The sequence below is a fragment of the Caretta caretta genome, chromosome 17 (assembly GCF_965140235.1).
Source record: "Caretta caretta isolate rCarCar2 chromosome 17, rCarCar1.hap1, whole genome shotgun sequence".
In the NCBI taxonomy this organism is placed as follows: domain Eukaryota; kingdom Metazoa; phylum Chordata; order Testudines; family Cheloniidae; genus Caretta; species Caretta caretta.
The window spans coordinates 13,850,300-13,865,780 of NC_134222.1; the positions used below are offsets into that span (position 1 = coordinate 13,850,300).

A 15,481-nucleotide genomic window follows, 5' to 3' on the forward strand; every position below is an offset into this window, starting at 1 on the left:
AACTGCTACAGATTCTTATGGGTTTTGCTTTAAATCCCTGGGAGTAAACCAGTCATTCAATCCTATTCAAATCCAGAACACCCCTTTTAGCAAATTACAACAATGCTCCCCAGTACCACAATTACATAAAAGAGTAAATTTCAACTACAGAATCATTTGTATACTATTCAATAGTACTTTTTATTGGAAAGGGTATGTGATTTCTGTCAAAATGTGAAATCCATATGAAGAGTTTACTGGACTGAATTTCATGATCACTGAGATTAGTGGATAGAACAGAGTTTGCATGTATGCATATGCATGTCTGACTACAGAGGCTTAAGTTAAAATGGAAGGCACAAAATAAGAATTTAAGGATCCATTGCATTTATAAGTGAAAAAAGTACACGTTCTGTCAAAAAGTATGGCATCTCCCCAAGCTAATAAAGCCAGAGGCAACTTCAAATGTTATGGACTGATATTTAGTTCAGTTTTTACTTTAGCTGAAAACCTTTGGAGTGCCTGTTTGCTACAAAAGTGTACCAAATCTTCCCTTTCCTGGTTTCGGATTTGTAAAGAGGGGCAAAGCATTAGCACAGTAGAACCCCAGAGTTACAAACTGACCGGTCAACCATGCACTTCATTTGGAACCAGAAGTAAAGTTTTAAAAAAATAAATAAATAAAGATTTGACACAGTAAGAAAACTGTTTCTGTTCTTGTTCATTTAAATTGAGATGATTAAAAGCAGCATTTTTCTTCTGCAGAGTAAAGTTTCAAAGCTGTATTAAGTCAATGTTCAGCTGTAAAATTTTGAAAAAACAACCATAATTGCTTTGTTTAGAGTTACAATCAGACTCCATTCCCAAGTGGTTTGTGACTCTGAGGTTCTACTGTACATTAAAGGTAAAAAGGAACTATAAACTACAGCAAAATAATCCATCTTTATTTCGGATAAATAACCTCTTGATACGCCTTGCACAGTAAGTATTCATTAGACACTTTGAATGCAACAATTGTGTACACATGATGGCTTGTCAATAGCAATTATAATTTGCTGCATTTATTTACATAATTGCAAATCTCTATGTTGTTAAAGATCATTCTTAAACACTTATCACTTCAGGATTTCTTTAGACTCCACTGGTCTACAAGTTGTGCATGCAGTAATATTGCAGAAAGTGGTCCCTGAAAATTAAAGTGGATTTGTTTTTATAACAAAAGTTTAAAGCTTAAGAGATATTCAGTGGTCTTATAGACTCGCAATGAAGTGGGACAAAGCTATATCAAAAGGTGAACAACTATAAACGCAAGGGACTAACAGAAGGCATCCATCACCTTGGTAACTAAGCAATACAACTACATTTAAAGGCTAGAGAGATGGATTGGTTACTGACTGGTGTAGAGGAAAAAAAAGCTTTTTCCTGTCTATAGTCAATCTGCGACTTTCCACCCACTGGATTAAAATACTTTTGTTAGATTATTTGTTATCTTTCACGTTGTCGCTAAATTCCACATTTGATTACACCTATTCTACCTCAGTGGGTTTAAATGAGAGAAAGATTTTGCCCACTACAATTTCCTAATCATAGCGTCTAGGGTGTCCAGTTAAGATACATAATCTCTAACAGAGCATTTACAGGGTTAAAACAAGTCACAAAACCACAACAGTTTAGAAGAAGGATGCTGGAGGAGTTTAGAGAATTCAGAAGTTCTGAAATTTAACCCTTCTGGTGCCATGCCCAAGGCAGGCTTTGATTAGCACTGCCACAAATACCATCTATCAAAAGCACCTACAAGGATGTACTGGGTAAGTGGTACTTTACTAGATGTCCAGTTGCATCTTGCCTATTTATTAAGATGCATTGGTCAAATGCTTATTTCAGTCTAATATAATCAATGCCATTGAAAAAAATATCACCACAAATTAGAAACTAAGCCTTGGTGTTTTTAATTTCTTTAGACTGCAGGAGGAAGTTTCTTTAATAGATATCAATGGTACAGAAAGCTCTAACATTGACTAGCAATTGCGGGGTATGCACACCCCGTCCCCTTTGGGGGCATGTCGGGGTTGTGATACTACTGCGGTTACAGTCTACCCGACTATCCCTAGCCTGAGAGCAGTTTGGCCCCATGACCGGAGTCTGTATGGCTGACCTGGGAATCAGGGCTGTATGGACTCATGGTCAAAGCCAAGATGGCTGCCCTCAGGGATCCAGGCTGTGCAGCTTAACAACTAGAGCCAGTAAGACTGCCCTGGGGATCAGGGCTGTGCGGTTCAATGGCCAGAACAAGGGGCCGCCATCTGGGGGGCGGGGCGGCCAGCGTAGGGGAACCCGGTCCCTCCCTTCCTCACTGGGTCCCGGCCCAGGGCCTTGTTAGTGATGAGTGTGGTCATCATGCAGTCAGCGTGGATCCTATGGCTACATGCTGACCTTCCTCGGGTGGGAGATACCACTCACGCCACCTCTCTGAGCCACTTCTTACCATGTCTTCTGAAGCAGAGGTCTGTATGTTGTCAGGGTCTCCAAGCCCCTTGTACGTAGGTCCCTGGGATTCTGACTCCAGTTGGCTGGCCATAGGCAACAGGCCTCTAGTCTGGTCTTTGGGTTCTCTGGTTCCCACAGTCAAGTGCTGAAGCAACTTCTAGGCAGGAGCCTCCACCAAGCGTCCTCCCTCCTCGGTGGTCAGCTTAGAATGAGCTGGGCTGCTCCCTTTTAATACTGAGGCAGCAGTTGGAGCATGCCCAGCATGGTCTTAGGGGTGGGACTTCCGCCGCCCATTGTTGGGTTAACCCTTTCTTGCCTAGTGTGGGGTATGCACACCCCGTTACACTAGACTATATAAATTGTTAACCCATGTTTATACAAGCAACAGCGCTTAGGTAAATTTGTTAATGCAACCACAGCTCAAGGTTCCCTGTGCCAGAGATCCATGTAAACTTTGCCCCAGCATGTGGGCTGGTATGTTGATTTAGGATGGTATGATAGTAAACAAGTTCTCAAAGGCTGGTTGGACTAAATAGTAGCATTTGGATTCCAGTTCCTTAAAGTTTGGGCATCTTGGTTCTCACTGACCCTACTTATCTTCCATTACTTTCAGGTCATGTTTGTTTCAAATGCTGATGTCTGAGATTTAAATACACTATTGACCTAAAACTCCCCCGATGTCAGAGGGAATCATAGAATATCAGGGTTGGAAGGGACCTCAGGAGGTCATCTAGTCCAATCCCCTGCTCAAAAGCAGGACCAATCCCCAATTAAATCATCCCAGCCAGGGCTTTATCAAGCCTGACCTTAAAAACTTCTAAGGAAGGAGATTCCACCACCTCCCTAGGCAACGCATTCCAGTGTTTCACCACCCTCCTAGTGAAAAAGTTTTTCCTAATATCCAACCTAAACCTCCCCCACTGCAACTTGAGACCATTACTCCTTGTCCTGTCCTCTTCTACCACTGAGAATAGTCTAGAACCATCTTCTCTGGAACCACCTCTCAGGTAGTTGAAAGCAGCTATCAAATCCCCCCTCATTCTTCTCTTCCGCAGACTAAACAATCTCAGCCTCTCCTCATAAGTCATGTGTTCCAGACCCCTAATCATTTTTGTTGCCCTTCGCTGGACTCTTTCCAATTTATCCACATCCTTCTTGTAGTGTGGGGCCCAAAACTGGACACAGTACTCCAGATGAGGCCTCACCAATGTTGAATAGAGGGGGACGATCATGTCCCTCGATCTGCTCGCTATGCCCCTACTTATACATCCCAAAATGCCATTGGCCTTCTTGGCAACAAGGGCACACTGCTGGACTCATATCCAGCTTCTCGTCCACTGTCACCCCTAGGTCCTTTTCCGCAGAACTTCTGCCTAGCCATTCGATCTCTAGTCTGTAGCGGTGCAGTGGATTCTTCCGTCATAAGTGCAGGATTCTCCACTTGTCCTTGTTGAACCTCATCAGATTTCTTTTGGCCCAATCCTCCAATTTGTCTAGGTCCCTCTGTATCCTATCCCTGCCCTCCAGCATATCTACCACTCCTCCCAGTTTAGTATCATCCGCAAATTTGCTGAGAGTGCAATCCACACCATCCTCCAGATCATTTATGAAGATATTGAACAAAACCGACCCCAGGACCGACCCCTGGGGCACTCCACTAGACACCGGCTGCCAACTAGACATGGAGCCATTGATCACTACCCGTTGAGCCTGACAATCTAGCCAACTTTCTACCCACCTTATAGTGCATTCATCCAGCCCGTACTTCTTTAACTTGCTGACAAGAATACTGTGGGAGACCGTGTCAAAAGCTTTGCTAAAGTCAAGAAACAATATATCTACTGCTTTCCCTTCATCCACAGAACCAGTAATCTCATCATAGAAGGCGATTAGATTAGTCAGGCATGACCTTCCCTTGGTGAATCCATGCTGACTGTTCCTGATCACTTTCCTCTCGTGTAAGTGCTTCAGGATTGATTCTTTGAGGACCTGCTCCATGATTTTTCCAGGGACTGAAGTGAGGCTGACTGGCCTGTAGTTCCCAGGATCCTCCTTCTTCCCTTTTTTAAAGATTGGCACTACATTAGCCTTTTTCCAGTCATCCGGGACTTCCCCCGTTTGCCACGAGTTTTCAAAGATAATGGCCAATGGCTCTGCAATCACAGCCGCCAGTTCCTTTAGCACTCTCGTATGCAACTCGTCCGGCCCCATGGACTTGTGCACGTCCAGCTTTTCTAAATAGTCCCTAACCACCTCTTTCTCCACCGAGGGCTGGCCATCTATTCCCCATGTTGTGATGCCCAGCGCAGCAGTCTGGGAGCTGACCTTGTTAGTGAAGACAGAGGCAAAAAAGGCATTGCGCACATTAGCTTTTTCCACATCCTCTGTCACTAGGTTGCCTCCCTCATTCATTAAGGGGCCCACACTTTCCTTGGCTTTCTTCTTGTTGCCAACATACCTGAAGAAACCCTTCTTGTTACTCTTGACATCTCTCGCTAGCTGCAGCTCCAGGTGCGATTTGGCCCTCCTGATTTCATTCCTGCATGCCCGAGCAATATTTTTATACTCTTCCCTGGTCATATGTCCAATCTTCCACTTCTTGTAAGCTTCTTTTTTGTATTTAAGATCCGCTAGGATTTCACCGTTAAGCCAAGCTGGTCGCCTGCCATATTTACTATTCTTTCGACACATCGGGATGGTTTGTCCCTGTAACCTCAACAGGGATTCCTTGAAATACAGCCAGCTCTCCTGGACTCCTTTCCCCTTCATGTTAGTCCCCCAGGGGATCCTACCCATCTGTTCCCTGAGGGAGTCGAAGTCTGCTTTCCTGAAGTCCAGGGTCCGTATCCTGCTGCTTACCTTTCTTCCCTGTGTCAGGATCCTGAACTCAACCAACTCATGGTCACTGCCTCCCAGATTCCCATCCACTTTTGCTTCCCCTACTAATTCTTCCCCGTTTGTGAGCAGCAGGTCAAGAAAAGCTCCCCCCTAGTTGGCTCCTCTAGCACTTGCACCAGGAATTGTCCCCTACGCTTTCCAAAAACTTCCTGGATTGTCTATGCACCGCTGTATTGCTCTCCCAGCAGATATCAGGAAAATTAAAGTCACCCATGAGAACCAGGGCGTGCGATCTAGTAGCTTCTGCGTGCTGCCGGAAGAAAGCCTCATCCACCTCATCCCCCTGGTCCGGTGGTCTATAGCAGACTCCCACTACTACATCACTCTTGTCGCTCACACTTCTAAACTTAATCCAGAGAGTTGATCTAAGGGATGAATGAAGAATTCAAGATTGTAATGGTCAGAGAAGCCAAAACCCAGATATATTTTTTTCCTTGCTAACCAGAATAAATAAATTCTGGTATCGTACAGTCCATATATCTTTTCTGAGGAATGGGAAAAACTTTTTTGGTTTGCTTTACTTTTCCAATTACACTTGGCATATGCAAGATCTACCTTAATTAATGCAAGCTTATTATTAAATTAGAGCACCACACAATCAAGTATTAATTAGATTGGTCCCCCTTTTTTAAAGAGAGGTTTAGCTGGTTGGTTTATTGGCTTTTTAATCAAGGTTTTAATTAAGTCAATACAATTGAACTCTTAAATATTGACTGAATGGTAATATTAATTGCCAGATGGAGCTGGGAATACACATCTCTGGGGACCTAATTAGATTAGGTTTTTTCCCTTTCTTTGTTGCTTGTCAGCCTTCCCTTTTGCTATATCTTAAATTTTTGACACAGTGGCTCTACTGATCCCAGGGAAACACATTCAGTGTAATTAAGTTAATTTATCAATAAGGAAGTCTGTTAACTGAGTTTCTTTGGAACTTATATTTAAAAGAATCTCTCATCTCCCCCCCCCAAAAGAGCAACTTGATTTTCATAAACATACATACACTGGATTTGTCAAGACTGAAAATGTGTCCCTGTTTATAGCCATTGTTGGCCACATCATGGGAAATGAATCGATGTTATACATAGTATCGAGAGGCAAAGTCATTGCTGGCACTGGTGAAATATAGTTTGGTTTGAAGCAGAAGTAAAGTCCATCTGTACAATCCAATTTCAGCTTACCCCCCTCCTCTAAAAAACAAACAAAAAATACAGCTAAATTTTATTTTAACTCCATGCACACAGGGCCTCCCCGAAGATGGAACCCTAGTGGAGCAGACAAAATAATGCCATACAGTATCTCTAGCAGTCCTACTGGATAGGGCTACACTATGTGTTACCATACACGTTTCTACTGTATAGCATGTTCCGGAAAAATCACAGGAAAATACAGTCCATAGAAAAATGGTTCCTATTGCTTTATCAGTCTAGCATTGTGCTGGTTACAGCAGATGCGTGTTTTCCTTTCAGTAGCAGCAGGACATGCTGATGTGACTACGTTTGGGAAGGGGCAGAAGTAGACCTTCCTACACAAGGCATCATTCCGATCACTTTTTGGTGCTCACCACTCAAGTGTTTCTGTGAAGATCAGAAAGTCTGAATAACCTTGCCCACTGCTTCAAAATGAAACAAGTGAGCATATTGTTGAGATTGTCAAGAGGTTTCTAAGCCATTCTCAGAACAGTCCATGCAGCTGGATGTAAGATATATGCTTATTTCAGTGGGAAACAATTAGTCTTGCATTTTATGTTCTTGCCCACTATGTGCAATGGAAATATCTTGAAATAGCATAAAGACACCTTACCCCCTACCATGTTTCTTTGATATACTCAACTTCCTTCTACCTAGAGAAATAAAACAGCTACTCTGCGCGGGTGAAGATAAAAATGATGAAGCTGGAACGCCTACAGAAAGCGCTACTTACCTCCTCACTTATTTGCACTGGCTTCTTAATTGGTTCTGCAGGAATGTCTCTGATCCCTGCCAAGTGTATGTGTCTCTCTTTCTCTCCACACACTTATAGACTATGCAAACCCTTTCTAAAACAAATCTTAACATTGCAAACATTTTCACAGGAAATAAGGATTCTAGCAGTCTCTCTCTATTGAATTATTAACAGCTGTTCATTCTCTCCCATTAATGTACCTGTATAAAGCATGGTACACCTGCCTGGACTTTGTACTTATACAAATCTGTATAATTCCAAACACTGCAGCAACAGTGTATTGCTTTAAATAACCCTAATCATTTCACAAACATTACATTGACTTTAAGTGTAAACCCTGTCACTGTAAGCTAGGGTGACCAGATAGAAAGTGTGAAAAATCGGGACGGGGCTAGGGGGGTAATAGGCACCTATATAAGAAAAAGCCCCAAATATCGGGACTTTCCCTATAAAATCGGGACATCTGGTCACCCTACTGTAAGCACAGCAGATTACTAACATATGTTAACTCTGTGTACAAGGGGACAGATTGAAAAAGAGGTGGGAAATGCAGTCTCCATGGTTTAGTCACTTAGCCTTCCTGCGAGGCCTGCCACCAGGAGAGCTAATATAGCAGAAATGTTTTCTTTGGGAAGTAGAGTGGACACTGTCAACTGGAACTAAAGATTCAGACATCCTTTGGTGTGTGAACTCTTCAGTAGTTATTGTTTTTAACAATCTTATTTATGGAAGCTGGTGAACTAGTCTGGCAAAGATTAAAAAAAAAAAGGAAAAAGAAAAATGAACCTCAAACTTGAAATGAAAAGGAGGACTTGCGGCACCTTAGAGACTAACAAATTTATTTGACAGGTTTCAGAGTGACAGTTCTTCTGTAACAGTAACTTCTGCAGTTTCCACAGTATGCATTTGATGAAGTGAGCTGTAGCTCACGAAAGCTTATGCTCAAATAAATTGGTTAGTCTCTGAGGTGCCACAAGTCCTCTTTTTCTTTTTGCGAAATTTATTTGAGCATCAGCTTTTGTGAGCTACAGCTCACTTCATCAGATGTAGCTCACGTAAGCTTATGCTCAAATAAATTGGTTAGTCTCTAAGGTGCCACAAATACTCCTTTTCTTTTTGCGAATACAGACTAACACGGTTGCTACTCTGAAACTTGAAATGGACTTTTCTTGAGGTTCCAGCACATTTCAAAACATATTTCTTCTCTTTAGGAACATGAGATAAGAGTAAAAATTATCAAACTTTTTGAGATGAGGGAATTGTGTGTGTGGTGTAAAATGACAAAGTTTGTTTTTAGGCAACCCACTCAAAGAATTAACCCTGTATCCAGCAATTAGTATTGGCTGATCAACAGACTTACTTTATTATCTTCCTCAAATGAGGTTTTCAGAGAGGAATTGCACAGGCTGGCCAAGTAATATTATTAACTGAATGCACCTTTAAAATATATATATATATATATAGTCCTCCGCAAGTCCTCCTTTTCATTTCAAGTTTGAGGTTCATTTTTCTTTTTCCTTTTTATATAAAAAAAATATATATAAAAAAATAAAATGAGAATCAAGTGTGTGACATCTAGTGGTGGAAAGGAAGATTTAGGTTTTCATAGTGCAAGCAAGCAATCAGGATGAAATTTATTACAGGAATCACACTGGGATTTCAGCCAAGAGGAAGCTAGGACTTTTTCCTGATGACAATAAATATGCTGAATTGACCTCTATCCCACTTGACAATAGGCCATATGCAAATTGTGGGCAGTTTCTTAACTGAACTCATCTGTTGAAATTCAACATCCTGCATGCAATTGGTTAGTGTGTTCAGTTTGATGAACATTTTTACTGCACTAGCAAAAATATTGCACATAGAACCAAACAGACAAAGCAGGAATCAATGCTAACTCAAAGTAGGAGGAGGTTATATTTACAAATACCTTTCAGCCCAAGAGAAAACCTGAGGGATTTCATATTGTAAATATAAGATCTGATTTTTCAGGAACCAGACACCTGCATCTTCCTGTGAATTCAAGAGTTTTAAATACTAAACAACTCAGAAACCATAACCCTGCAAAACAGGATAGAGGTTCATCCAATTTTAGGTGAACCTGAGCACAGTTCGGAGATGGTAACAAGATACAAAATCAGGCAAATTCCCACTACAGCTCTGGTCATCCTACTCTTTTAATGGAATTGTAGAAGGTGGTAATTGATAGGAGGACAGCACCATACATAACACAAGCAGATGCTGATTTATTTGTGCCCTTGATACTTTTGAGAAGGCCAGGAGACTTTACAATACTATCTGCCAAATATCATCATTAAAAGTTCTTTATGATAAACAGCTAAACTGTATGATTTAGCCTGCAAGCAGAGCTAAGCCACTGTAACACTGAGTGTGTCATTACAGGTATGAAATAGCAGCCTCGGTACAAAACACCTTGTAAGAGATCAGAGCTAGAGAAACACTCGAAAATCTGGTAAGCAGTATTTATAGTTTTCTCATTGAAGCCTCACTTCATCCATAAAGACCACATGGAAAGTAGAAGCTGGGTATAGGGTAAGGGGTTGTTTGGAGGAAGTTTTGAACTAGGCATTGGAGATGAGGTTATGACATTCACTCCTCACCACTACAAAGAAGCCAGCACTAGTGATATTCACCACAGGACAGATATCCCGAAGCCCCATTGGGAGGGTGGAATAGGTCTTTTGCTGCAGGGCTGAATTTCTCCCTAGATGCATAAAAATCAGAACTTTTGCTTAAAAGCAACCAATGAGGCTTAAGTACTCATGATCTTAAAAAAAAAAAAAAAAAAAAAAAAAAAGTTTTTCCCCTTTTCTCGTTCCTGATTCCAGCTAGGACTGCAATCCAAAGCATTCAAATGCAACAAGGAATGTGATCTTTAATATGCCCAGGAGCCAGACTGGCTGGACAGAAGCCACAGCTCATTCTGTTACATGCTCAAGTATTCTGCTCAGTCCAGCTCAGCTCAGGCTTCTGGAAAACATCTGGAACAGGCTGGTGCTTAGCATGTACAGAGGCCTAAAATACATATTAGATTGGTCAATTTTTCCTAAGTCACCTTTGGCTTCTTTCCCTCACTTGAGCACATAATTGTCCTCCCATCCTTTCTGCCTCATTTACTTAGGCGAGGCTTTTCAAAACACTCCTAAGGGTAGAGTGCCCAACTCCCATAGGATGCAAATGGGAGTGTGTGTTTAAATCCCTTGAGCTCCTTTGAAAATTCCAACCTAAACTTTTTGGGGTAGAGATGGTCTCTTACTCTGTATGTACAGCACCTTGCACAATGGAGCCCTGATCTTGGTTGGGCCCTTAAGGCATTACTGTACTGCTGCTCATAAATCTTGCTCTCTAGGCTTGAAGCATCCACCCTCTTCTCACTCAAAATTTGTGAGTTATTTATTTGTTTATTTAGGATAGATCATTCTTCATAGTAATACCTCTTGTATTACTCTAAGTAGTATACATCCACTCTCCAGCTAGGGGTCATTATCATTTCTCTCATTTAGATAGCAAGCTATTCAGGGTAGGAACCTTGTCTTCTGCATTTATACAGCACTATGCATGTCCATGATGCTTCAGTTATTAGAGATGGTCTTACTCCCAAGTTTTAGGTGTATTCATATCCCTGCATATTAAACCACTGGCCTTCTAGTGCTGTTTAGATGCCACTGTGCTGCTGGCCATTCAGAACTTTAAGGCAGCAGGGAGGATAGGATTCACTCTGCCACCAGAGGCAAGAGAGAATCTCCACTATGCCCAGGAATATATGGTCTCTGACACACACAGCACTCATCATATCCAGAACAGGGCTATAGTACATGTTTCAGTACATACACATGATACTTCATTACCTGAGGTTTTGGTTAATGACCGCCGCAGTTGCTAGCACTTGTAACAACTCAGAATGAAAAATAACCTTTTTGAGTTACGAATCATGGTATCAAAAAGCTGACACAGTCTGTGCCCTTCAAAAGTGGGGCAAATCTAAATGGTCACTCCTTTAAACTACCCAATATATGCCCACAGTTGGATTGTAGGTACAGAAGGCAGCTACCAGAGAGAAGCCACCCTGTCAGACAAGAGGAAGGAGTGCATTTGAAAGTGGAATAGCTCTGTACAAATAAAATAATATTGAATTAAGACTTGTTCACAGTGAATTACATGGGACCAATTTAGAAAGATATTAATGTTTACATAGATAAATCTAGGTCCCTGGGTGCTTTTCAAACCATTCTTCGTGCTATAAAAAGTACATTAAAAAGCCATGAAATACCTGGGGTTTTTTTATTGCTAGAAATCTTTTTATCTAGGAAGTCCCATCTGCTATACTTAGGGCTCAGACTTAGTGTAACTGCAATGTTTTTCCTGAGCCCACACCAGAGTTTAGAGAAAGAACAAGTTCAAATGATCCAGAGCTTATGCCATGTAGAATATTTATATCATAAAATGGCAGTTGGATGCATTTATAACATGGCTCATCATCAAGGATCTCAACACTATTTGGTAAGTGCAGACAGGGTGGATTGATTTAAAGTAAACTTATTTAAACCATGATTAAATTTGATCATTTAAATTAGCAAGCGAGAAACCCAATTTAAATAATTTATTTCCAACCTTGTATTGCACTCGTACTTTTTAGTTGTTTTTCTAAAGCAAAGGTTATTCTCACTGGCTGGTAACCATTAAAACATGTTGATTTGCAACAAGCCTTTATACAAAGTTTGGTACTTTTTTGCCAATCACAAGGATATAGTGTATCTGTATACATTTAAGCAAGTATATACTTTGACATACAGGAAAAGTAAAAATTAAAAATCAAATGGGTTAGAAAATGGTTGATGGTACACTTCTTGTTTATTAGGGTCATTTACTTGAAATGTGTGTCAAGATGCACTGGGATAGAAATTGGAATTCAATTAAAAATATACAAAACGAACATTTAAAAACATTTACTAGTTAGGTAAAACTAGCTTAAATGGTTGATATACAAGAAAAACAAGCAAACAAACAAAAAAAAGGACATTTATCACAAGTTTTGCTTTTTAAACTGATTGTATTAAACAATGGAAGTAGAGGCTATAGTTGGTGAGCTGAACTGACTGTGGTTCTCATCATCCATTTCTTTCAAGATTTCTGGACTAGTAAGTCTCATCCTTGCATGCCTGTTTTTATTGATCCAGTGGAAAACAAGCCTTCCTGCATTTTCAACTTCTAATCAATTTGTCAACTTTGACTGAACTAGTTAGTCATTGCACTGAACTAGTTAAATAAACTGAAATGAAGAAAATACTGTCTCTCTGCACCTGCACAAGAGGCTACAACTGTCAAAAGCCGGTTTTAGCCCGTGAACAAACTCTGTTGCAGGTACTTAGCCAATGACATCCACCACTTCAGTGGTTTGACTTTCTTTAAAACTTTGGCAGCAGGCATGTACTGCTGGATTTTAAAAAAAAATAAAATAAATCCAATTTGAAATTATTACAATCTAGGTTAAGGCCAGAACATAGTGTAATCTAGTAAAATTATTTACATTAAACATTTCATGAGAAAACTATTTTGATTTTTATAAATCATTGTTATTTATCCACCTTGAGCACTAACACTGTGTTCTGAGCTGAACAAAAAGAGAAAATGAAGACAACCTTTGCTGTGTAGTTTTTACCGTATTGAGAAAAATTAATTCACATGCACACAAAATATTTTTGCCCCTCTGCTGAAGTAGAGGAGGTTGGGGTTTTGCAGAACAGTTTCCTGTTGGAGGAGGAATCAGTGACATGGAGTCTTTGCTTTATATACTGTAAATAAAACAAGTTGAACTACAAAAAAAAAAAGCAATATAGACACCCTAGTTCTTGGATACAGGTGATCACACACAACATGCAGGCAACCCCGCCCTCCCGCCCCTTTCAAAAATCTCAGCCCAACTACCTACACCTGGTTTCCAGGAGGCAACGCCAAACCAACAATTAACTCTAGAGATTAATGGAGAGCACATAGGCTTTTGCTGTTTGTAACAGCATCTCCAAAAGACCCTACACGTTTCAGAAACAACAATACAGCATTTCTTCAAAAACTCTCCGCCGCTTGTATGCCAACAAAAAAACCTTCTAGACTGCAACAACGCCATCTGGTGACTCCCACCATAACAAAATATCCATTTTACACAATTATGGAAAAAACCTGGATTTGTGCTGGAAATGGCCCACCTTGATTATCATGCACATGGTAAGGAGAGTGATCACTTTAGATAAGCTATTACCAGCAGGAGAGTGGGGTGGGAGGAGAGAAAACCTTTTGTAGTGATAAACACCCATTTTTTCATGGTCTGTGCGTATAAAAACATCTTCTGTATTTTCCACAGTATGCATCCGATGAAGTGAGCTGTAGCTCACGAAAGCTTATGCTCAAATAAAGTGGTTAGTCTCTAAGGTGCCACAAGTCCTCCTTTTCTTTTTACAAATGGCTAAACTCACCACTGACATGCAGCCATCACTAAGGCCTGGGTCAACACAGGGATTTTACTTATGGAGATAGGGATTTGGCTCAATGAAGCTAACAAAGATACCATTTAACCAGTGGAATGAGATTTGCTGTGCAGAAGAACTGATAAAGCTTCACGGATTCAAATCAGGCTGCATTGGTGTAAACACGGATGCGTTAGGGGACTGCACTGATGCAGATACACTGGGATTTTAGGAGCTAGTGTAAATGACGGCTTAAAGTGGAGCATGGCAGTTGAACAGCTTTTAGCAATTATTTTAGCACAAGAAGCAAAGACATATATTGTAGCCTGTCAAATGGGGGAACATATGTAGACAGAATACTAGTTCCCAAGCAAGCATCTGGCCAAGGCACCCGAGTTAACAACTCTCCTCTTGCATGAGTGAATACAAGCAGTTGTGACCTCAATTTTCTCTTGTCAGAGAGAAAGCATTCTCCCAAAGCAGCATCCCCCAATATCACGCTGGGTATCTGTAATGCCAAATCTCTCTCTCTCTAGCTTTACCTTGAGCACTCACTGGTAACTCATGACAGAGAAAGCGAGTTAATTGGTATTGTTAGGTTTCCCCTATTCACTTTGACAATGTGAGCGAACCCAAGCTTCCGTCCCCGACACTAAGCAGAGCTAGAGTTGTACCAACACTTCCAAGAGGGGCTTACAATGGGTTCAAGACATTTCTCCCCAGAATTCTCATGGTTTCATGGGACTTGACGTTTGCAGGAATTTGGGTTTCCCCCTTGCCAGACCAGAGACAACTTTTGGGTTCATGTGCTTCTGAATGGATTCGGGGAGAATTCCTAGACCCAGAAGCGGAACGAGAGCAGGGATAGTCAATAGGCAGACCCCGGGCCAAATCCGGACCACTCGATGCTTTTGAATGGACTGCGAAATATTTTTTAATTTACTTAATACAAAATTATCATCATTATTGGTATTATTTTCTCTGGAGTCTGGACCTTGCCTAGACCTTGACAAAAATAATTTGATTACCCCTGCACTAGGCTTGGCATCGATACAACAACCTAAATCAGATTAGAGGGGGAAAACACTACCTGGGGGAGGGGGGGAACCAACCAAACAAAAAAACCAGAAATACTTATGATGCTAATATAAAAAAATAAAAAGATGGGACAGTTCAATAATGCGGAAATTTACTGAAGGTTACAATGTACAAGTTCCTCTAGATTAGGGGTGGGCAAACCTTTTGGCCTGAGGGCCACATCTGGGTATGGAAATTGTACGGCAGGCCATTAATGCTCACAAAATTGGGAGTTGGGGTGCGGGCTCTGGCTAGGGGTGTGGGCTCTGGGATGGGGCTGAGGAGTTGGGGGTGCAGGGGGGTGCTAACCTCAAGCAGCTCCCAAAAGCAGCAACGTGTCCCCCTTCTGGTTCCTACGCGGAGGTGCAGCCAAGCAGCTCCGCGTGCTGCCATGTCCGCAGGCACCACCCCTGCAGCTCCCACTGTCAGTGGTTCCCAGCCAATGGGAGCTGCGGGAGCAGCGCTTGGGGTGGGGGCAGCATACGGAGCCCCCGGCTGCCCCTATGCAAAGGAGGCTGGAGAGGGGACATGCTGCTGTTTCCGGGAGCTGCACGGAGCAGGGCAAGCCCCAGACCCTGCTCCCCAGCTGGAGCTCGAGGACCGGATTAAAACATCTG

General features: G+C 41.6%; 1 long non-coding RNA gene across 1 annotated transcript in view; it reads right to left on the reverse strand.

The window, feature by feature from the left end:
- The window catches only part of LOC142069474 (uncharacterized), a 53,051-nt gene that overhangs the window by 6,081 nt on the left and 31,489 nt on the right, over positions 1–15,481 (reverse strand). The gene's annotated exons all lie outside the window — the stretch shown is intronic.